At 36.9% G+C, this 23,827-nt stretch overlaps 1 long non-coding RNA gene across 1 annotated transcript in view; it reads right to left on the reverse strand.

Annotated features, from left to right (window-relative positions):
• The window catches only part of LOC129452340 (uncharacterized), a 39,429-nt gene extending 15,602 nt beyond the window's left edge, over positions 1–23,827 (reverse strand). The window contains exons 1-4 of the long non-coding RNA XR_008647086.2: positions 23,381–23,827; positions 20,629–20,741; positions 18,993–19,050; positions 4,151–4,222 (exon numbers count right to left, since the gene is read on the reverse strand). This is a non-coding gene — a long non-coding RNA (uncharacterized lncRNA). The remainder of the gene's footprint in view (positions 1–4,150; positions 4,223–18,992; positions 19,051–20,628; positions 20,742–23,380) is intronic.

Below are 23,827 nucleotides of genomic sequence, written 5' to 3' on the forward strand. Positions count from 1 at the left end.
AGTAGTATTACATCCTTTATATCTCCGAAGAGTCTTTAGTTTAATTAGATTTATAAAAGAAAGATTAGCTTTACCGATTCTTTCCGATAACGTACGAAAAAATGAAGAAAGAGGAGTTACGAGCTGCGGGAGGAGAGAGTACAAGTCATGCAACACTATAACACGGTTTAACTTATAATTCACTACATGTTTGTGTCATTTATATAATATGTAGGTGCCTATTTTCAACATAAGACAGAAGTCTTACTTACCGCGTGCAACTCATGATCTGGTTGGGACTTTTCAAACACACATGCAAATCTCAGCTGCTACCCCGGATAATAAACTATATCCATTGTTTTCATAAGGCTGGCTTTTTTCTCCTTACATCCAAAAACACACTTCTTCTTTCGTGCCATTGTTGAGTTATGAAATTAAACAAAGCTGTCACGTCACGTGATGTAATGTTTGTAAGTTCTAGTGTCTCCCACTGATTGACGGGCATGCGGGGTTTTCCGGGGGAAGTGCCCATAAAAATAAGTGATGCTTATAGAAACCCCTGAAACGTCAGCTGGATTAACACGGTCTCACACCCATGGCGTCAATATTTGACGACACTTGACCATGCGTCAATATGTTGACGCGGAGGGTATACCTTTCGCGTCATTTTTTGACGAACTGGGGACTTCAACACTACTAGGTACGCGAAATTAAACAGTTGTCGCCTGGCATTGGGGTTAGGGAAAGGTTTGGGTAGGGATGTCATTATGTAAATCTAACCCTAAACCGACACGAAAATGGTAGAAAATGGTAAGAAAATAGGAAAGAGAATGCAACGGACTTAATAGTATTGCAGTCCCCAGTTCGTCAAAAAATGACGCGAAAGGTATACCCTCAGCGTCAACATATTGACGCATGGTCAAGTGTCGTCAAATATTGACGCCATGGGGTGAGACTGGGTTGGCTGGATCCGTAATCGAAAAAAACTTTCCGAAACCCTGGTGAAGTGCATTCGGCACAGAAATACTCTGTAACACGCCCAACTGCTTTCGTTGTCAACGAATTTCATTGTCGATTAGTTGGTCTGTGATGTCACGTGCTCCCGCACCACTGTTGGACAGCACAAACTGTGCGCTTAAAATTAGCCAGGCACCGTTTCTTTATGGGTGGTTGTTTCATTTCACAGTGTCTTATTTATTTAGTTAATAACGAAAAATGTTAATTGTCATCAAGGTCTAAAGTTAAAGATTAAAATGAGTTTATTAATCTGTGGCAAAATTTCCTCACCGGCACATTCCTGAAGAATGTTTTGACATTTAAAGATTTTTTACTATTGAAAGTTTTTTTTTAGGCTTAAAATATCAAAATCAAAAAGATTATATTAGTAAAACTTTATAGGGTGTGGATTTTGCACTTTTAAAAGTACACTTCTACACGTGAATAACCTAATTTAGTTCCTTATTTAGTTATAATTAAAAAATCTAATTGAGTTAATATTTATTGTTTTATCTGATTAGTTGATTAATCAAAAATAATAATAATTGCCCGATTAACTCATTCACCGCCAGCCTTTTTGAGAAAAGTTGCCCACCTGCATTTTTGTGATTTTAACAAAAGTTTCACAAAATTCCTTGCAGGAAAAATTATCATCTATAAATATATAAACATACAAATTATATCAAATTAAAGAACACACCCTCTGCTTTCAAACAAACAATAAACAAACAAACAAACAAACAAAATGGGGAAAAAACGTTTCATTATATATTTACTTTTTCCACTTAATTTAACCACTGAAATATGGATATTTCTCTTCAAAAATACAACATTTTGTAGCCTGGTAATACCATCCTCTGCTATTTTGCTTCGCTTCATAGACAGAGTCTGGCTGGGCACAATTGACAATCGTTTTCCTTCTCGTGGGAGGGGCTTGTCTGAAGTTTAAAATCATTGGTCATAACGTAAGCCAATCACACATAACATTTAGATATGATGTGCTTTATGCGCCGGATCAGCCGCATCGATCGAATCTCTGCTGTAAAATACACGTATGATGTGAAAACAAACCCATCGAGTGAAATACCAGAGTTAACATGGCTATGAACGACTTTTGCAGATTATGTAAAGTAAATCGGGCCAGAGCTAGTTGAACATTATCCTTACGGTGTGTTTCCACTCACGTCTAATGGGAGAAAAGCCCCTCTCTCCTCTCAAACTCTTCCACAAGACAACCATAACCATATGTAAATTAAATCTTCCTACAATATTTTATGGTTAATCAGGAATGTCACCAAAGAATGCTTGCCCACGCGTCCTCCACCATTAACTGTGAACAATATAATTCCCTTCCATGATTTCTCGATCGTTGTGCACGTCAAGCTGTGCTGCACACAGTTTCTCGCTGACGATCGGTAAAGTTGATAAATTAAACTTTTCCAAAAACTTGTCGGGAGTAGGGCAACAACATAATCTCCATTCAAATGTTTAACAAACACTTTTCTTGTTCGGGGTTTAGTTGGCAAGTGCCGGTTCTCCACAACAGAGCAAATAGCTTTCTGTGTCTCCATGTCCGCAACAAACTACAACCGTGACTCGGCGTTTAGCGTCTACGTCACGGCTCTCAGCCCGCCCTCTGTTCGTTGATTGGACGGTCGTTTTGAGACCGGGGGAAAACGGTTTGAATGGGAGGTATCTCAGACTGAGTAGCGTAATGAAATTTAGCGGTAGTACGAAGTCTGACGTAGTCAGGCTAACATTTTGAGCAAAAAGCTTTAAAAAAATGCGTTTTTGTAAAGGAATTTATGTTAGAGATCAGACTCAGAATGACTATCAAACATAAAGGCAGTTAAAATAAATCATTAAATCTTTTTAACTTCCGTTTTTGATAAATTCGGTTTGGCGCCATCAAGTGGATAAAAGCGGTATTACACTTTCACTCTGAAATTCGTCCAGAAAGGCATATTTATTAGTTAAATATTAACTCATAATTGACGAGATAACTCGTCAATGGCGGTGAATGAGTTAATCAATTATGAAAATAATCCTTAGTTGCTGCACTAATTTTGCAACTGTTTAATTCTTTCCCGCCATTGACAAGTTGTCTCGTCAATTAAGAGAAAACATTCCCCTGCCAATGAGGCTTTCCTGATGAGTTTTTACAGTAATCTGTAATTCCGTTACTATCCAATAGATGGCGCTCTTACCCAATTTTTAAAAAAAAATCTAAATGATTTTAATTCATTTTAAACTCTGTGTATGTTTTGATCTTCTTTCTGTATCTGATCTCTAACAAAATTCCTAATTCTCTAATATTTAAAAAAAAAAGGCTGGTGTGTAATGAGTTAATATGTTTTGTAGAAAGAAGCACTTGCATCCAGTTAGAGGATTTTGCATCTGAACACTTATTTCCATTCGCTGTAATAACACATATTTTTTGTAGTGATAACGTTGTATACAGAAGTGAAGGTGGAGATGTAGAGTCAGGTTATGTTGGGATGAAGGTGTGTTGAAGGATGTGATGATGATGTGATGCTCAGCTTGTCTTCTGCCGTGTTTACACAGTGTATCAATTCCACTGCTGAATTATTGAGATTGCACATCTCTACAGCAGAGATGGACTGAACAACACACCAGAACATGCTAGAACAGTCTTCCTATGCTTACAGTAGGCCTGAGTGATATAACAAAAATATATATTTTTTTTATATTTTTCAGCCTTTTGATTTCACCATTTCATCCAAATGCAGTAAAAAATTGTTTAAACAATAAGTGGATTGTTTTCTTTATGTGTGTATGTTAGTACAGCAGTTCAATAAATGGCATGAGATTTCAGAAAACTGTTAACTTAAATCACTCCAAAAAATCTTATCTTAACTGATTTTTATTCAGTTCCTACTGAAAAAAAATGGAAATGTTTGATTTCTATTGTATTCCATATCATATTGTTATTATTAATAAATTCATTATAAAGTAAGGACATAAAATGACCTGAATAATCTACTGTACTGTAAGGCTTGTAAAAATTTTAAAACATATTTAGAAGAGACAATGTAATTAAATAACGCAAAAATGTCGAAATGAAAACAAAGAGAGGAAGTGAATGAGTCTGGGTACAAGTAAAAATCTCTTGGCTGATAAATTCGCAGAGCTTAAGGGTGTATGAATAACCAACCTCTCGGTTCTTCACAGGGTCCCAGGAGGGCCGTGGAGTCTGCCAGGAGATGAGGAGGGTGCTGTGAGAAGTCTGTGCATTCGGATGAACAAGCAGAGGTTAATGAGACGAAGTAAAAAGAGCAGAACTGACATTTGTTTAGAAAAGAGAGCGAGCGTTTGTTAGTCCTGTCACATCAGAAATAGAAGTCACCCGTTGTCTTTGATTTAACTCCCTCATGACACTCAAAGCAATGCTGAGCAAGATGCTGTTTTGATACGGGGACATTTGTATGATTAATTGCTGTTACACTCACGATATCAAATGACAAGTATTAAAGATTGAAGCTTGCGTTTTCTGAAACCCTAGATTTTTGTATTCGACTCCTACATTGACCAAACTCAACATTCTAGCAACGCCCCTGCAACCAGGATGAAGGACCTCCGAGTTGCACGATTTGAGGTATCATCCATCTGCCATTGGCTGACAAAGTGGAGTATCCTCCCAAAACTCACACTGTTGCTCAAACAAACAGAGAAATGTTTTAATAACTGTGAACTTAAAGTTGCACACCAAACTGGCAAGGTAGGAATAATTTTGATCATTGTAAAAGTGACACACATCACCTATAACCCAATTTCACATCAAAGCCCACAGTCCCGCATGTCTAAATGTATAGTCTGCCGTTTTATGATTTAATGTCACGTCTTTTTTCATACGATGATTGGCTGGTGGCTCTCCCACACTTTTCCTAGTTTAGCTGTGATTATACAGCACATCTCACCGGTGTCGAACTGTATCTTAACCACGGCTGACAAAAAGTGTCTGTGCTGCTCATCTTCACTGAAGCAGAACTAAAATCTGGAAGTAATCAGCTGGCGGGGGAACATGAGAAATTTTCCTGAAAACACTTTAGCGCTGCTGGAACCCTCTGCTCCTCGAGATTGGATTCAGGTATCTAATCCCAGCCGGCAGCTGCCCCCCTCCTCCGCAACCACTCCGCTTCTCTGTCACCTCTCCATCTCTCTCTCACACCATCTCTCGCTCTCTCTCTCTACATCTATCTATATCCTCTCTCTCTCCACACTTCTTTCCCTTTCTCCTTTCCTCCACCTACCTGTTTCTCTCTCTCTTTCTCTCTCAGCTTTTGTTGTTTTGCTGTGTATTTCACACTTTATATGTTCTGACACAGCACTAATACTACTGAAGTCAAATTGAAGTTCATATTTATGAGGGGTCAGATTTACCACTTATTCTGAAATAGGCAAAATACATTTTGCCCCACCCAATTTATATATATATATATATATATATATATATATAAGTACATAAAGCAATAAAGTATTAACTTTATACATAAAATGATCATATTTTTGTGGTTTTACTAACAACGGCCACTAGATGTCATCAGTTTGCTGCATACTCTTGTCACAAATTAATAAATTACTGTCACTGCATTATTATTACTGCTAAAAGGTTTTGAAACATCTTAGATATTTCCAATGATATATAGTTTGTTGTTATAGACCGTTTCATCGTGTGCACGTGTGGTGACGGGATAAGCGTCTGGTCCGAACTCTGTTTGTTTAATGGTCTGACTAGTTGATCAAACTGAATTCTTAAACAAATACCTCGTCGAAAATAACAAATGTTTTGGGTTCCTATGTAATCTACGTGTTGTTTTTTGCTTGTTATATAAATAAACTACTTTAAAATGACTTTGTTGTTATTTATTTTTCGCAGAGTTTACCGGAAGTTACATGATGACCACGAAAGCCGCGTGTTTATGTTGTTACTGCTGAAACCGTATATATAGATAAAAAATTACCTGCAAAATATTAAAGTAAACTTAGGTGTCCCTCACATGGAACAGAGCCTGTTAACTCTTTCCCTGCCATTGATGAGTTAACTCGTTAATTAAGAGAAAACACTTCCCTTCCAATGACGAGTGTTTCTGGCAATTCGTATTTCCACTATTATCCACCAGGTGGCACTCTTACCCAACTTATAAAACTCAGAAACATCCACTCAGGCCAAACAGTAAAGACTCTGTGTATGCTTTGATAATTGCTCTGAATCTGATCTCTATCAAAAGTTGTTCACAAAAATGCAATACATGCAAATGTTTATTTTTTATTTTTAAAGAAACCTTCACAAATTTAAGATTTGTAAAAAGAGAACAAATGAAGATAGGATGAAACAGGGGTTTTGTTTGAAAGTAGAGGGTCTGTTTTTTATTTGATATATTGTATTTACTGTATATATTTGAAGAGTTTGGTTCCAAAACACAATAAATCCATTTTGACTAACTTCGGTGAAAAGGTGTTTTTTTATACCAAGAAAGTGACAAGATGAAAACCACTATTTTCTGTTACAAACTTTTACATAGTATTATAATAACATTAATTTGATTTTCAAAGATTTATTATACAAAACAGATTAGTTTAATTAAAAAAGGGAGAAAAGATGACAAAATAACAGGGCTGATATCGGATGTTGTGTTAAATTTAGAATTTACTTTTACTTTCTTTATATAAAGATAATTTTCTGAAACGTTTGTGAAAATCATAATCATTTTTTTAAAATGCTGGTGGGGAAAGAGTTAATAATCTGTTAAAACCTGTAATTTTACAACAACCTCAGAAAAGACAAACAAAAATAAAAGGTTTAAAGTTAGTTTCTTATTGCTCGATTTCTTACAGGGTGTCATTTTATGATAACGATTATATGGCGGGTTATGCCTTTATATCCACAGTGCATAAATATGGACCGTTTCTAAAACATTTCATGCATGTAAAATTGTTAAGATGTATAATTTTTTACAATCTTACTATCTTTTGTTGAGGTTCTTAGAATAATACATTTATTGATTGCATACAGTAAATTTATTAGGAAAGCATTATTTATTGATCACCATTACAATCAACGTGCCTTTACTGCTAAAGCAATATGATAAAAGACATTAATTTTACATTTCTTTATAAAAATCACAATACAGTAAGCCAGTGTTTCTCAAAGGTTGACCCTGCACACTATCACATCTGTTTCATTATTACCGAATGCTCTGGGGATTTATTAAATTATGTTTAATAGCCAAATAGCAGAAATGTTGTTAACAACAAAAATAAGTCTTCTTCGCATGACAGTTTCATCAACACGTACAATAACCGCTTTCACACATACAGTCTTTACTGGTAAATTACTGGTTAAAAATGAGCTTGTTTGTGAACAAAACCATTTTAATAAGGCAGCGTCTGTTTACACAAAGTAAAATTTTGAGATATTTTCTATTTACCAAATGAAAATATCTGCATTTTCTTAACTCTTTAGCAGTATTTTGGTACTGATGTGTGAATGATATCTTCCTCATAAAAATACGTAACGTCCTTGCGTGTTTGAATAGCAAATTTTTTATTTACTTGAAAGTCATTCTGACAAATGTACAGTCATTTACTGAAGTGAAAAATGTTAATAAGATTGGCTTTAATAAACATTTTTTCATAAACAGATTTTTAAAACCAGACACAAGTGCAACAACAAGGTAAACTAGCACTGGAATATAGAAAATGTGAAATATTTCATTAGTAATTTAACTTCAGATAAACTCTGTGGCCTTGAATTCAAACAGGTTGAACATAGAAATCCTCTTCACTATAGACGCATTGGGAAAACTCATCTAAAGGACTGAATCAGTGTGCTTTTAACACAAATCCTCACTGTTGATGTAAGATGTTTTCATACGCTGACCAGGGCACATTCCTGCAGGTAATAATGTTTAGACTGACTCTGTATATGTGTTAATGGATATAAAAGGAAACCTGGCAAAACTCACACAGACGCATGACACTGTGAGAATAAAGATAAAAGCCACACAAACATTTCACCCATCACAGCCTGAATACTGCAGTATGATTACAATGACGACCAACTACAAAGATAAAGACTATACGTTAGAAACATTTGGGTGTGTATATGTGGGATAACAAGCTTTTTTAACAATATTTATGGCAGGAGTTTGATCACCACAGAAAATATTTTTTACACACAAATCATTTAAAACAAGGAATTAAGTTGATCACAAATTTACCCATAAAAGTAAACATGCCTCAAAAATAGAGGATTCTTTTTAATACAGTCGCTAATGAGATGCAAGTTTCACTTAAAGGGACTGTAAGTAGGGTTTTAAGTGTTTTACTAATCAAAATCAATGTCTTTATTCATAAATATGTCCTCATTGGTGTTAAATGAGCTCTGCCAGTGATCTGACTTTTCTTTGTAAGCTTAAAACTTCTTCTCTTTACTTACATTGAACGGTTAAAGGAATAGTCTACTTTTTTTCAATATTAAAATATGTTATTACCTTAAAGAGCCACACAGATCCAAAATCGAAACTAACCTTTATTGCAGTGTGTCGTGTAGCTGTCCATCAATGTAAACAACGTGTAAAGTAGTTGAACCAAAAAGTGCACAATTAATAAAGTTATTGGCTTCTAAAGCAGGGAGTCGACTCTGAATCGCTGAAACGAGTCGTTATAGGGAGTGAGTCTTCTTCCTGATATTATCCACGTCACACGAACTTATCCACGTCACATGAGATACTAATCTCCGCCTACAGCCTTGCCTGCGGGAGAAACGAAAACTATGACCCGCCCACAGCTAGTAAGTGTGTGAGTCAGTGTAAACATCAGCTCACGCTGTTTTCAGCATTTTTTGTTTTCATTACCAAAGGAGACTTTTTCAAGGAGGGATATTCTAAACGTGTCTGGCTGTGAAGAATCAGTGGTTAAAATAAATTTTTAACGGAGGGGTTTAGACGTTTGGCAATGAAAGATGGTTCAGTACCCACTTTATTTGGAACAACATGCGTCTCCTAACCACAACCTGTAAGTATGATTATAGCTACATACTTGCTTAAGTGAGTGTAAAATGTCTATAGTCGTTTTATTGCTTGGATTAATGATGAATGATATCGTTGTTTAAACTCTAACTTATATACTGTCAGAGCCACGATAGCAAGCAGTTTTGCTATGACCCGGTTAGTTTAGATAAATGCTTAAATGAGTGTAAAATTGTTAGTTTCAATCGTCGTTTGTATTGTTTGGGTTAATGATGAATGATGTTGTGTGTTTAAAATGTTAATTTACTGTCAGAAAGTCACGTTAGCAAACGGCTAATGCATGCTTATTTACGGTTTTGCTATGACCCGGTTAGTTTAGATAAATGCTTAAATGAGTGTAAAATGTTAGTTTCAATCGTCGTATTTATTGCTTGGATTAATGATGAATGATGTGTATTGATGTTGACAATGTCTTCTCAGTAAATCATGTTAGCACGAGGCCAATACATGTTGCACTGTTGTTGGTCTGTGCCACCGATCTGTGGTCTGTATGACTGATCTGTGATCTGTGCATTGTGTGCAAAGACACTCTGTCAGTTGACCAATCAGAGCAGAGTAGGCTACTGAAAGGTGGGGTTTAGGCAGGCTGAGTCGTTGAATGGCTTCACACGAATCGTTTGGGGATCTCTGAGAAATGGGGTAATTTTAAATTTATATTTTGAGAAAGTTACAGTGTTTTTTGACCTTGCATGCATTTAAACCTGTTGTCCGGGACTTATAAATAGTGATAGGATGCTTAAAATTGTCATCTTACTGGCTCTTTAACTAAGAAGAGTTGATACATCCCTCTATCATCTGTGTGTGTGCACGTAAGCGCTGGAGCGCGCTGCGACGTTTCGATAGCATTTAGCTTAGCCCCATTCATTCAATGGTACCATTTAGAGATAAAGTTAGAAGTGACCAAACACATCAACGTTTTTCCTATTTAAGACGAGTAGTTATACGAGCAAGTTTGGTGGTACAAAATGAAACGTAGCGCTTTTCTAAGCGGATTTAAAAGAGGAACTATATTTTATGGCGTAATAGCACTTTTGGGAGTACTTGGACTCGGCGCAGTAACACCCTCCCTCTCCCATTATGAGAGTGAGAAGGGGAGCGGACTTTTCAGGCGAGTTTCAAGGCTTTATGCCCAGCTGCACTACTTCCTGAACTTGTCAGCTCCTTGTTTCCTGTCTGCCATTATTGGACAAACTGATTAAACCAGGTGTGTGTAATTATTGTTGTTGTGACTACTGAGATCAGGCACACCTGGATTAATCAGTTTGTCCAATAATGGCAGACAGGAAACAAGGGGCTGGCTGAAATTTTTTTCATTTCCCTGGAGGGTCCGCCACCTTTGGCTTAACTTACTTTACTGTATACGTTACATTATTACTATGCTCGTTTTTCTATGCTTTTCATACATCTATTAATGTAAAGCTGCTTTGAAACAATTAACTATTGTGAAAATTGCTATATAAATAATATTGAATTGAATTTGAATTGAAGTTCAGGAAGTAGTGCAGCTGGGCATAAAGCCTATTGAAAATGTTTCTCACACAAAGCTGATACACAACTCAATACTGAATGTTTTCTTGGTAGTAACGTGACAAATCAAACAACTGCATGAAGTTGTTTGCTATATGCATATCAGTATAAAATGTAGGAAAGTTCAATTGTCAAGTGAATTTACTACATGCACACATTAGCTCACATACAAACACAACACAACACAACACAATACTCTCTCTCTCTCTCTCTCTCTCTCTCTCTCTCTCTCTCTCTCTCTCTCTGAGCCACCAAGATGCAGAGTCGCCTACCGATTGAGTGAACGTTCACAGGGTCAAAGGTTATCAGTCTGGAGAAAGAAGCGTTGGATGCTGATATTGATGAGGGTGCATTTTCATCTCGTCTAGTTCAATATCTGATGACTTAACAAAACTCCTTACTGAGCGTCACATGTTAAATGCGAATGCCATGCAACCCCTCGCATGCAATCCCATAGATCACTCACTGTTCCAGTAGTGTGAGAGTAATAGATATTGTGCCGGTGCAATTCATCCGTAACCAAAAATGATCATATAAAGCCTTTTCCAACTGGTATAGGCACTAAAACATGGCATATAGCCTATCTTTCTGGTAAAGAATGAAATTGGGGTTTAACGGAGGCTTGCTTCACTGTTTACAAAATGCATGCAGGTCACGTTTGAGCAATACATTTTCATGACTTCTGCATGACTGTTTGAGTTGTAAATAATAAACGTTTCACCAAGATTTCCAATTGTACACTCTAAAAAATGCTGGGTTATTCTTTAAATTAACCTAGAAAATGTTTACATTTGACCCAAAATGGGTTTAAACAATCCTGCATTTTGGGTGAACCCATTTCTTTTATCATAAACTTCAGAGAAACAGATTTGATAATGTGCCATAGGCTTTTAATGTCTATAATTGTACACGCATCAGAACAGGATGAAAACAATGTGTATTAAACAAATTACAGTTATATAAACTACACTGACGTCAAAAACGTGAAGAGGTTTTGCTCATAAATGTATGTAAATTAAAGTAATGTGAAATTTTTGTACGGTTGGTAAGCTGCACAGTACGCTCTGCAAACGCAGCCGTTGTGTCTTGAGTCTGCTCAGTAGCGATTTCGGGACCAGTCCTGCGCAGTAGTGAGCAGGAAGTAAAGCCACAGAATTAAGGCCCCGCCCTCGCAGAATACGCATATCACAGCTGTCAATCATGACGTGACACCACCGTTTTTATAGCATTAATTAACTAACTAAAAACAAACACTTATATTAACATAAGCGTGATAAAACTACAGTAAATGACAGAAACGGAAAAAAGATCATTGAAGTGTAATTAAATTGTTTAGTTGGTCTCAAGTCCCATTGAATAACATGGGGGAGGCGGGGTTTATGACCTATACTGGGAGCAGTCACTGGGGGGCGATCGAGACGTTTTGGCTTCACTCTTCAAAGCTTGTGTGGCAGGCTTGATTTTTTATCAGTATGTGTTCCCTGGGTTCGAACCCATGATCTTTTGTGCCACTAATGCAATGCTCTATCACTGAGCTATACAGGAGCACTAAAGCAGTGTTTCTCAAACTTTTTCTGCCATTCCCCACTTTGTAGGTAGGGAAGGGTTATGAGCCCCACCTGTCCCCAATCGCCCCCACAAAATGGTAATCAACTAGGCTTTAAGTTTAAAATTTTCTTCAAAGTCTGATGTTGTTTTAAGATAGGTTTATATTTAAATGTGTCATTTTGAGTTTATGGTCAATAAATAGAGGAATTAATAGAGATCACAAAAATTACCAACATTTTCTTCCATTTGTCACGCCCCAATGGAATGTTCCTATTCCCCACCAGTGGGGCCCGCCCCACACTTTCAAAAATGCTGCAGTAAAGCAATATCTAACCATGAAAATATTTTATAAAAAAATACATGTTATACAAATCTATGACTTTTTGAATTTAATGCGACCTGATATTCCAGCTTTTCCACATTTGCCGGAGAACTGTTTATACCAGTGTTACTCAGCAAGCTGTAATTTGTGTTCCGCATAGCAGTAAAAAATACGGTGATATGATCATGCAGGCATGCACTTTTTCTGTCTTTTCCGCTCCGGATGCTAACTTTGTTAGAAAACCATACCCATTATATCAAGACGCATGTCGATAAGCGTGTTCAATTGTATGCAGCACTTGCACAGAACGATTGTTATAAGACATCAAAGCACCGTGTGATCAGACTGCTTGTCATGCAGGGTTCACACCAGACGAGGTAGAGGCGGCAAGCGCGAGTGATTCACATGTTAAGTCATTCCAAAGACGCAATTAGGCATCCTGCGGCGCTGTAGGCACGGCGTGAATAGCGAGGATGCCGCGTTCCGTGCGAATTGAGCTTTGCTGCGGGAAACGCGTGAGTTGAAAAATCTGACCTTCTGCCAATTCCCACGGTGCGTTAACCAATCAGGACCTTGCTAAAGTAGTGACGTGATTACAGGAAGTGAGCAGAATCTCAGCGGAGACGCAGAAGCCCCTCCCATGACGCGAATTTCCGCGTGAATGTCTCAAATGACTAGAATTTTTCAACTTTCTTCTAAGATATATGTGACTTTTTGCCATGAAAATGTGAGGATTATGAAATCATGCAAGCCCTGCATATTTTGTGCACGGAAATCTGCGGAAACTTGCAAAAACTGTGGGACAATGCAAAAACTGCTAAGATATTTGTGACTTTTTGCCACGAAAATGCGGGATTATGAAATCATGCAAGCCCCACATATTTTGTGCACGGAAATCTGCGGGAACTTGCAAAAACTGTGGGACCATGTAAAAACTGCTGAGATATTTGTGACTTTTTGCCACGAAAATGCGGGATTATGAAATCATGCAAGCCCCACATATTTTGTGCACGGAAATCTGCGGGAACTTGCAAAAACTGTGGGACCATGTAAAAACTGCTGAGATATTTGTGACTTTTTGCCACGAAAATGCGGGATTATGAAATCATGCAAGCCCCACATATTTTGTGCACGGAAATCTGCGGAAACTTGCAAAAACTGTGGGACAATGCAAAAACTGCTGAGATATTTGTGACTTTTTGCCACGAAAATGCGGGATTATGAAATCATGCAAGCCCCACATATTTTGTGCACGGAAATCTGCGGGAACTTGCAAAAACTGTGGGACCATGTAAAAACTGCTGAGATATTTGTGACTTTTTGCCACGAAAATGCGGGATTATGAAATCATGCAAGCCCCGCATATTTTGTGCACGCAAATCTGCAATTTATGTGGTGAAATTGTGGCGTATTTGAAAAAATTTGGCCTCCGCATAAATATGCGGAATTTGGCTTATTATGCATTGAATCATGTGATCGCATAATTGCGTTTTTCTGGAGGGACTGAATAAATATAAAAACACAATCCGCTTAAAATCTGTGGAGCAACTGTAAGTGTGGAGCTGTTTTCTGTCATGAATTTTTATGCTGAATTTTTCACTTTACAATATTACACGATTAGGTCTTTTAAAAGTGACTCCGGCTAATGGCCGGCAGCTTGCGACACGCTGAGAGCTTCTATCTGTAAGGGAATCCTGCTGGTAAACAAAACAATAACAGGTTTTTCTTATCCCTGAAAAGACACAAGCTGTATTAATAAAAAAATCTTCCACTCTTCCATTAGCTATCAACTTCCTGTTTTCTTAATAAAGAGTGTCTTTCAAAGGGAATCTTTCAGAATTACACAATCCGGCCATTATGAAATAAAAGCTACGAAGGTACAGATGCTTTCTGCAGATGAATGCATTAGCGTCCTCGGGCCAACCGTCTATTGTGATGTCCGCTTAGGCTATTGTGAGCCTCAGTCACTCTCAGTGTAGTCTAAAAGAAGCGGGCAACTGCGGGTCAGGGCCGCTCTAACTGTGTCCATAACCAAGACGATATCAACAAATCTCGTCTATATCCTCGCCGACTTTTCTCCTTCCACGCAGAACGCAAAAGCAACCCTGGACTTTCCATAGATGTATCAATAGGACGATATGTACCAAGGTCAGAGTGTAATCTTTTCGAATGGTACCGACGTTCGAATAACGTCCGGAGAATGCTTACAAAGACCGAGCTGCCCGTCTGCTGCGACACGACTGGCGCAGTCGAGATCTTTAATGGAATTAAGTGTTAACATAGATACACATGAACCGACACTTTGTGTTTTCCCTCCTAGGAGCGTCTGGAGGAACGCAGTGAACTCTAATTCAATTAACACTTCCTGTAACAAGGGCCGCTATGAGAGGAGTCGGACACAGAAAGCTCCAGAGACATGGCCACGAATGGCTTTAGTCTTCCTGTAAGCCCTCGATTGAAAGAAGAAGCTCTTTAGAAACAAACGTCCGAGGGAATGTGCTATGAACAAAGGTAACTTAGTGCAGCATTGAATGTATGATGACAAAGACACACAATTAAAGCTGAAGTGTGTCAAATGTTTTCTCCTGCCTCAACTTCATTTTAAGAGACCATTTAAAAGATTTATTTAAGCATTAAACAAAATCGTACCAACACAGCAATGAATGAGTCTAGCCTGCTCTGTTGTCTAATCAACTAGTCTTAAAAGCTTACCAATGTCCTCAAGCATTTAACAATTTGTTTGATAGCACTTCAACCTAAATACCAGGCATCCACATAAACATTCAAGTTTAATACATTGAGATTTCACTTTGGCCAGACTGCCCACCACAGCACCCACAGAAACTGAAGACGGCAACTCTAAAATCTGTGTAAAGCTGTATTTGATACACTTTGCACCCGCAAGACCAGCATGGATGAACTGGATGAACTATTATATAGTCCTAAAAATAAAGGTGCTTCATGATGGCATAGAAGAACCATTTCTGGCTAAATAGCAGCCATTTTTTCACCACTTGAAAAAGGTAAGAAAGAAATGGTTCCTTTAAGAACCTTTGACTGAAAGGTTCTTTGAGGAACCAAAAATGGTTCTTCTATGACATCACTGTGAAGAACCTATTAAGGACCTTTGTTAAAGGGATAGTTCGGCCAAAAATGATATTAAACCCATGATTTACTCACCCCGAAGCGGTCCGAGATGCATATGTCCATCATTTTTCAGACGTCCTTCAAGTCCAAAAAATGTGCATCTATCCTTCACAAAATAAATCCAAACGGCTCCATGATGATGAACAAAGGCCTTCTGAGGGTAATCCGCGCCGATTTTGTTGTAGAAATATCCACATTTAAAACTTTATAAACGAAAATAACAAGTTTCCAGTAACGCAGGCATCTTAAGGGGGGTCGCACACCAGCGGCGCAGCTCAGCGTCACGTCGCATCGCGTCTAGAACAACTCGGAGGTATCGTAAACCGGAAATGCACATTAAAAATTTTGTCAGATAGCGTCTACTTTAAAATGCAAAATATACATTAGCAGCCAATGTTAATCGTTAACGATTTGGGAAAAATATGATGTTATTTAATGTTAAGCTATGTGAGTGGCGCTCTGTGGCGCGACAGGGATTTGAGCAACTTCCTGAGTCGTAGCTGGCCGGCGCGGACATGCGCCACCATGTGTTCGAGGTTTTTAGAACGGCGCGGCGCTGAGCTGCGCTTCCTGTGTGCGACCCATTTTAGTTGCGTCCGCATTCAAGATGAGAGCTTACGCAGTTTACGGAGGTTTCTCTGCTGCTGCCCTGTGCCCCCGCCCTCTAAATTTGTCATACGTCACTAAGAAAAAGTGCGTACACTACGCTGATACTCTCTCCTGAATACATCTCGGACAGCTTCGGGGTGAGTAAATCAGGGGATTAATGTCATTTTTGGCCTAACTATCCCTTTAAGAGTATAAATGGTTCTTTACAGCAATGCCATAGAAAAACGTCTCGGGTTACGCAAGTAACCTTTGTTCCCTGAAAAGGGAACGGGACGCTGAGTCTCCCTTTTATGGTTCCTGGCTCCCATGTCACCCAGTTGGTGACGGTACTCCCTACCATTAGTTGAATTTGAAATACACAGTCAGATGCAAACACACACCCGGGGGGCGTTCCAATAGCATAACCACAGCAACACAACGCGAGTTCCCTTGAATACAATATTGTGCCTGACGAAGACCTGATGGTCGAAACGTTGCACCATTAAATCATTATATTGGAGCAGATTATCAGTGTGCGGTCTTCTTCTGTTGTTTTTTTATTGATTATTTGTTGCCCAGCACCTGTACCCTAACGTTTTGGGTTTTTTTGGATGTGCAGTCCTTCTCGTACGTTTTTTGATCTTGGTTCCCCAAAGAACCTTTCAGAACCTTTCAGAACCTTTCAGTCAAAGATAAATTTTTTTCATACCTTTTTCTAATCTAAAGAAACTTTTTCATTACAAAGAACCAGGGGCGCCACTAGCAATTTTAGGCCCTAAGGATGTGAATTTAGGCACCCTACTGCACTCATTTCGAACCAAATGTAAATTTAATAGAAAAATACAGTACAGTAATCAAACATACATGATATGGTGTGTATGAACCTTTACCCAAAAACCTTTATAAAATCTTTATACACTTGATAATTTTGTGAAAACCCAGATGAATTATTTATTTGTGGTTTACTGTTTTCTAAATAAAGTCATCCTACATAATGTAAAGAACATTTTGTAAAAATATAAACTTGACTGAGTAAGTTCATGTCAGCAATTGAAAGCAGTGAAATAAATGTTTGAAATCAAACTGTGATGCTCTTTATCTCACAATTACATTTGAGACTTTTCTGTGTCTGGTTTTCACACGCAGGCTCTCAGTGACATACTGATTAGCACCTTCTTCATCTGGGTGAAGAGTTGGGGAAACTCCCTTGGGAAGAGCGAGTGAGAGCGACGCTTGCATGTGTATGAGTCCGCTAGCATACACGGTGATAGTTAGCAAAAAGTCAGCTAGCATAGTTTGCTAACAGAGAAAGCTGGCAGGTGGCTACAAAATCAAAATTACATTATTTTCATTTTCAGTAGTGATAATTGAATATTGAATTAACTATTAGGTAGCGGTTTGTAACATTAAGGAAGCTCCACAAAAAAAATATAGATCTCTTTTAAAAATACATTTATAATTTCGATTACATTACTACTACAGGGTTCCCACAGGTCCTTGAAATCCTTGAAAGTTTGTGAATCTAGGGAAAAAAATTCAAGGCCCTGGGAAGTTTTTGAAAATATACATACATAGATACAGGTCATTGAAATAGCTTGAATCTATTTTATGCAAAAAGTTTTCTGGAAAAAAAAGATTCCTTGTTGTTCCCTGAGAAGGGAACGAGACGCTGCGTCTCTCTTGTCATACTTCCTGCGTCCCTGTAACGCCGTCTTTGGAAATATTTCAGATAGCGATATACTTCCTGGCTACCACGTCACCGTCTTTGTCGTTAAGCCTCACCATTGGTTGAATTTGATATACACATTTAGACGCACTTACCCCTGGAGGCGTCCCCAAAGTGTCACAGCAGTGATGCAGCGCGAGTTCCCTCGAAAGGGAACTGTAACAATGTATCTTTAAAGGTAACACGATGTAACCTTGCTCTCACTTGAAATGTGTCCCCACATTTAGTTCTAGGCTATTGGATCTGGAAAGTCCTTAAAGGTCATTGAATTTGAAGTTAACTAAGGTGTGGGAACCCTGTACTATTACTATTACTAATAAAAATGACCACTGGGGGCCCCAAAAGTGCATGGGCCTAACTTCACTTAGTGGCACCCCTGCAATGAACTTTTGGTCAAAAAGGGACAACCCAGATGATGGGTTAAATTAACCCAAGAAATTTTAAATGTACACACATTCAGCATTTTTCCTTAAATGACTTGATGCTGAACGATCATGTTGCGCCTGGTTAGCAGACAGCGTAAGAATTAAAGTCTGCCGATGATGACAACGGTCTTCTGTTGTGCACTGACAAATCAGAGTGCAGGACCATAAATCAACCGGTGAAGGACACTGACACGAGACACAACAGCGTCCGTGAGACAGAGAAGACATAGAGACTCAAAGCAGCTCTCAGTAACACTAACAGCAGTTTTACACATGTAGATCAGCTGTCACCTTTTTGGGTTTGCTCGTGCAAGGATGTTGGAAAACAAACGGTTTAATAGCGAGGAGGATTTTTGCGGGCCGGCTTTCGGCTGGATCCGTGCTGCGGGGGGTTCGGGAAGAGAAGAAGCTTTTTATCTGCGACGAGCTGAACGACACCGTGTCACATCCTGTCTGGAGCCTTTCATGTTTCACTTCACCGCACACTTCACAATCCCTCCGCTTTCCTCCCCTGCCACCGAATACATTAGTCTTGTTGTTCAGGCACTTGTCATGTTTTGAAGACATTCCAGTAAAATGCAGAATAATAACAAGAGCTGTGATAAAAGCTAATGCAAGTGGCAAAGAAAGACGATGCCTCGGCTCTATATCCAAAGAGAAAGACGTACGTATAAAGGGTTTACCTGCAATAAAAAGCTGAAATTGTAAGATGTTTCCAGAGATTGATGGTCTGATGTTTGCCTGAAAAGGGAAAAATAAATGAACAAGATTATGAAAATGTTATAGTATTAATATCACAGAATGAGATTACATTTTAAAGTATAGATGCACTTTAAGTATAGAAGATACATGGCCAGGTCATTTTTGGTTTTATTTTCTACTGTAACTTATTCAAATAAAATGATCTCATACACTGTTACACATTATCGCATAGTGTAATTTGTGTTTTGTCCTCACTGGCCACAACACAACATTTTGTGGTGTAGTGATGAGTAGCTCTGCCAACAATGAAATCTCATTGGTGACCAAATTACTCAATAACTATAATTGAAGTCAACTTTAAACACTAACAAGCCATTTAATATGCTGATATAATTTCACAATAGATTGAGAAAATCTTTTTTGTAAAAACAAGACAAATTTCATGTGAAAAGATAATAAAGACAATGCTTTCCAAGAATTATCATCCATCAATAAAACATATACATTACAATAAATAACATGTATTAAGGAAGTAAACAGCCTCAGCCATTACTGCAAATATCAAATATGTTCAGACTGGCTGTGATCGTGCGGTTGTCACGCAGCCGTGAGGACATATTTTATTATTTACCTTCAAATAATAAAAATTATATTGTAGCTCAGCTGGTAAAGCCCTGCAGTAGCACAGCACATGGAGCACACATATGTATTAAATGCATAGCTTATAAAAGGATAAATTGTTTACCCAGAACTGATTTTACTTTAAACATTTCTGGTGTATTTGTCAAATGTATGTGTGTGTGTGTGTGTGTGTGCGTGTGAACTGTCTTAGTGTCTCTGATCCTAACATCTGTTCCTCCCTGACAATCTGTGGTGCCGCGCACACACACACACACACACACACACACACACACACACACACACACACACACACACACACACACACACACACACACACACACACACACACACACACACACACACACACACACACACACACACACACAGATCTAAATGAGGACATCCCATTCACTTGTATTGTTTAAATAACTAGCTACACATTGTGTACACAGTACACATCTTAAACACAACCCTGCACCTAACAGAACTGCATATTTACATTAATATGTATATATTTTCATAAACACACACACACAATGGACTGTTACTGAGAAATGTGCCAAATACGCAGTAAATCATTTATATTTAACATTAGTTTTCCATAATCCTTACTAAACACTAAAGTTATATTGATTGATTTTTGCAAATGATTATGTGAGACACTACGAGTCTTAACTTCAATGTAAATGTGTTAAAAGTTGAAATATGCCAATCCAGTTTGTTTCTAATGAGCACTTGTAAGAGCTTCTGTCTGGATATGTCCTGCCCTCTAGTGGCCATCTGTAATAAAACCAACCGAGTTCATAAGAAATATGTATCTTAAAATCTGTACGACTTTATTTCTGTGGAAGATTTACTGCATGTACTGAGGGCTCTCTGCCCATACAATGAAGAAAAGCAGGGTTGTTGAGTTTCAAAAGAAATTGAAGAATGAGATGTTAAGGAGGTGCTCCTCACACAAAACTATTGCATGAACTTGCACTATTTTAATCTCACCTTTATATGTATTGTATATATTATATGTAATACGTCCAGTCTAGAGCTTGACAGCTGTGTTCACCATGAACTCTTGTTGTATGGAGAAACACCACAGACATCAGCCTCAGAAACTAATATAAGATAAAAAAATAAAGAATATGTGACCCTGGAGCACAAAAACCATGATAAAGGTCAATTTTCTGAAATTAGGATACCTAAAAGCTATAAATAAGTTTTGCATTGATGTATGGTTTTATGGATGTATGGTTTGTTAGAGATACAACTATTTAAAAAACTGGAATCTGAGGGTGCAAAAAAAATCTAAATATTAAGATCACCTTTAAAGTTGTCCAAATTAAGTCCGTAGCAACACATACATATATTACTAATGATAAATACATTTTTTATATATTTATGGTAGGAAATATATCAAATCAAATCAATGTTTATTTATTTAGCACTTTTTAAAAACAGCAAGTGTCTCACAAAGTGCTGCAGACAAAGCCAAACAATTAAAAAAATATATATATATTATAAAATAAACAATAAGTAAAATTTAAAAAATAAAACACACAACATTAAACTCAATAATAAAATAACAGTACAGTCCTCTTAGAACACAAGAAACATAAAAAGAACAGCTCTCAAACTGAATTAAAAGCAAGACTATAAAAATAAGTTTTGAGATTGGATTTAAAAAGGGTAATAGTTTGTACCTGTCTTAAATCTTGTGGCAGACTGTTTATAAAAAATTTCTTCATGTAACATAATCTTTGCTTAATATCCTAATGATTTACACTGTAAACATTTGCTGTAATTATGCAGCTGTTTGCCAGTAACTTACTGTAGATTAAAATTTATGTTATTTACTGGCAACAGTACATTAATGAACATTAAACATGAACAAGTCTTTGTCTTTACAGAATAAAGTCCATATGAAGTAAAATCCATATAAAAAAAATCCTCATGCATGGAAAGCATCCTCATCAACCTTTTTCAGTTTTTTCCCAGAATGCTTTGCATGAGGCTGTTATTTTAGTTTTATTCTGTAAAGATTAAGTGAATGTTTAATGTTAATTTGTTGCCAGTAAATAGCATAGACTTAAATCTACAATAAGTTACTGGCTAACAGCTTACAGTAATCCTGTAATTTCAGTTAAAAAAAACACTGTAAAACTTTTTTTTAAAGTATATGGCATAAAAAATGTATAATTTGCTATATATATATATATATATATATATATATATATATATATATATATATATATATATATATATATATATATATATATATATATATATATATATATATATCAGAGTCTCTTTTACATTTACGCATTTGGAAGTCGCTTCTATCCAAAGTGATTTACAGTGCATTACAAGCTTTACATTATCAGTACGTATGTTTCCTGGGTTCGAACCCTTGACCTTGACCTTTATTAAAAAAGAATAATAAATAATAGAGCTGCAAAGCGATTAATCGTGACAAATTGTTTGCAGAATAAAAGTTTTTGTTTACATCATATATGTGTGCATATTAATTATGTATAAATAAACACACACACATGTATGATTTTAAGAAAAATATATAATTATAGATATAAATAAAATATAAATATAAAAATGTATATACACATGTAAATATTTTTATTTATTTATACTGTATACAGAATTATTATACACAATACACACACATAGCCTATATGATGTAAACAGAAAAGTTTATTCTGCAAACAATTCGTTGCGATTAATCGTCATGCAGCCCTAATAAATAAAAAATCTTGTTTGGGGAAAATGGCTATTAACAGTGAAAACAGTAAAGAAAAGACCAAGTTATGACCATAATTGTCTGTTTGTACTTCTCAGTCAGTATTTTCTATAAATTAGCAAAACTTTCACTGCATGTAAAACTGTTAATATATATTAAAATTTTAACTTTAACATTAACACACCAGCATCTGTTACATCTTTTATATTAAATTTTATTTTATTGCACATAAGAATTTTTCAGTCTTTTATTTGACTTTCAGTAATGCTGAACTGATGTTTCTGAATCAAATAACTAATACTATGAACTAATACTATGAATAATACTTTTATTCTCATCTATCAGGGTAATATGTAATTATTTTCCTTTTCTTATCAAACAGTAGCCTCATTAATTTTCACTTTATAATATGATATTTTTTACTGGCCCGAAATAGTACAATATTTTTATTATAGCAACATTAATGTGTTTATCAGAAAAATATATCATAATATAATAATAATAATAATTTTGTTTTCAATAGTATGAAATTATTAAGCTGTAATATCTATGACACCTGTGAATTTGTAAACAATTTGCAAACAAAATTCATATAAAAATGAACAATTGTGAAAAGTGCTATATAAATAAGTAAAACACACTTCTGATTCATCATTTTAAGGCATTTTCTACCACAAACATGTCAAGTCAGTCTCGCAAATTCCCACAAAACCTCATCTGATACCCTGATGAACTTTAAAATTTACAACAGCAACATTTATGCTTGCAAGCCGCAACTATGATCAATAAACACAAGACATGGTGAGCCCTTCCTCACAAGCCCTGCGTGATAATTAAAGAAACAAAACATATTCATGTGAAATCCATCCATCTATAATCTAAGACGGCTCATAAAGCGATCAGTTACTGTAAGAGACAGCGAAATCCAGAGAAACAGAGATAGTAGAGAGGCAGTAAGAGGTCAGCACAATATTGAATTTTTGCGAATATTTCACACAATACCTCCTGGCAGTGTAAATATTTTTGACTATAGCCCGATACTTTAGGGAAGTCAGATCTCCCCGCACGGCTCTGCTGCTCTTCTAGGCTGCCCAGAAAGAGAGAAAGACAGAGAAGAAAGATTGCTTTAGGTTATTCATGGATTGACTCTTCAAATCCCAACATATGCTCCTCTGTTTCCATTCCCAAACATCAGGAGAAATGGACCATTTCCTCACTGCGGTCTCTTCTGCAGCACCCCGTCCGCTGCTCGCAATGTAAATCATAGAGAGATACAAGCCAAACGAATGCTTCCTAAACACATGTGGGGTGTGTGTGGGCAGTCTGTGAAGTTAAAGACCTCATCCGTGAGTCTGTCAGCCCACCATGTTTCTGCATTTTGTTTTTCTTTCTTTCAATAACAATTTCGACTACATTAACAATTCCTGCAGGAAACATCAGCGCTCGCAG

Source organism: Misgurnus anguillicaudatus, chromosome 17 (assembly GCF_027580225.2).
Source record: "Misgurnus anguillicaudatus chromosome 17, ASM2758022v2, whole genome shotgun sequence".
NCBI lineage: Eukaryota > Metazoa > Chordata > Actinopteri > Cypriniformes > Cobitidae > Misgurnus > Misgurnus anguillicaudatus.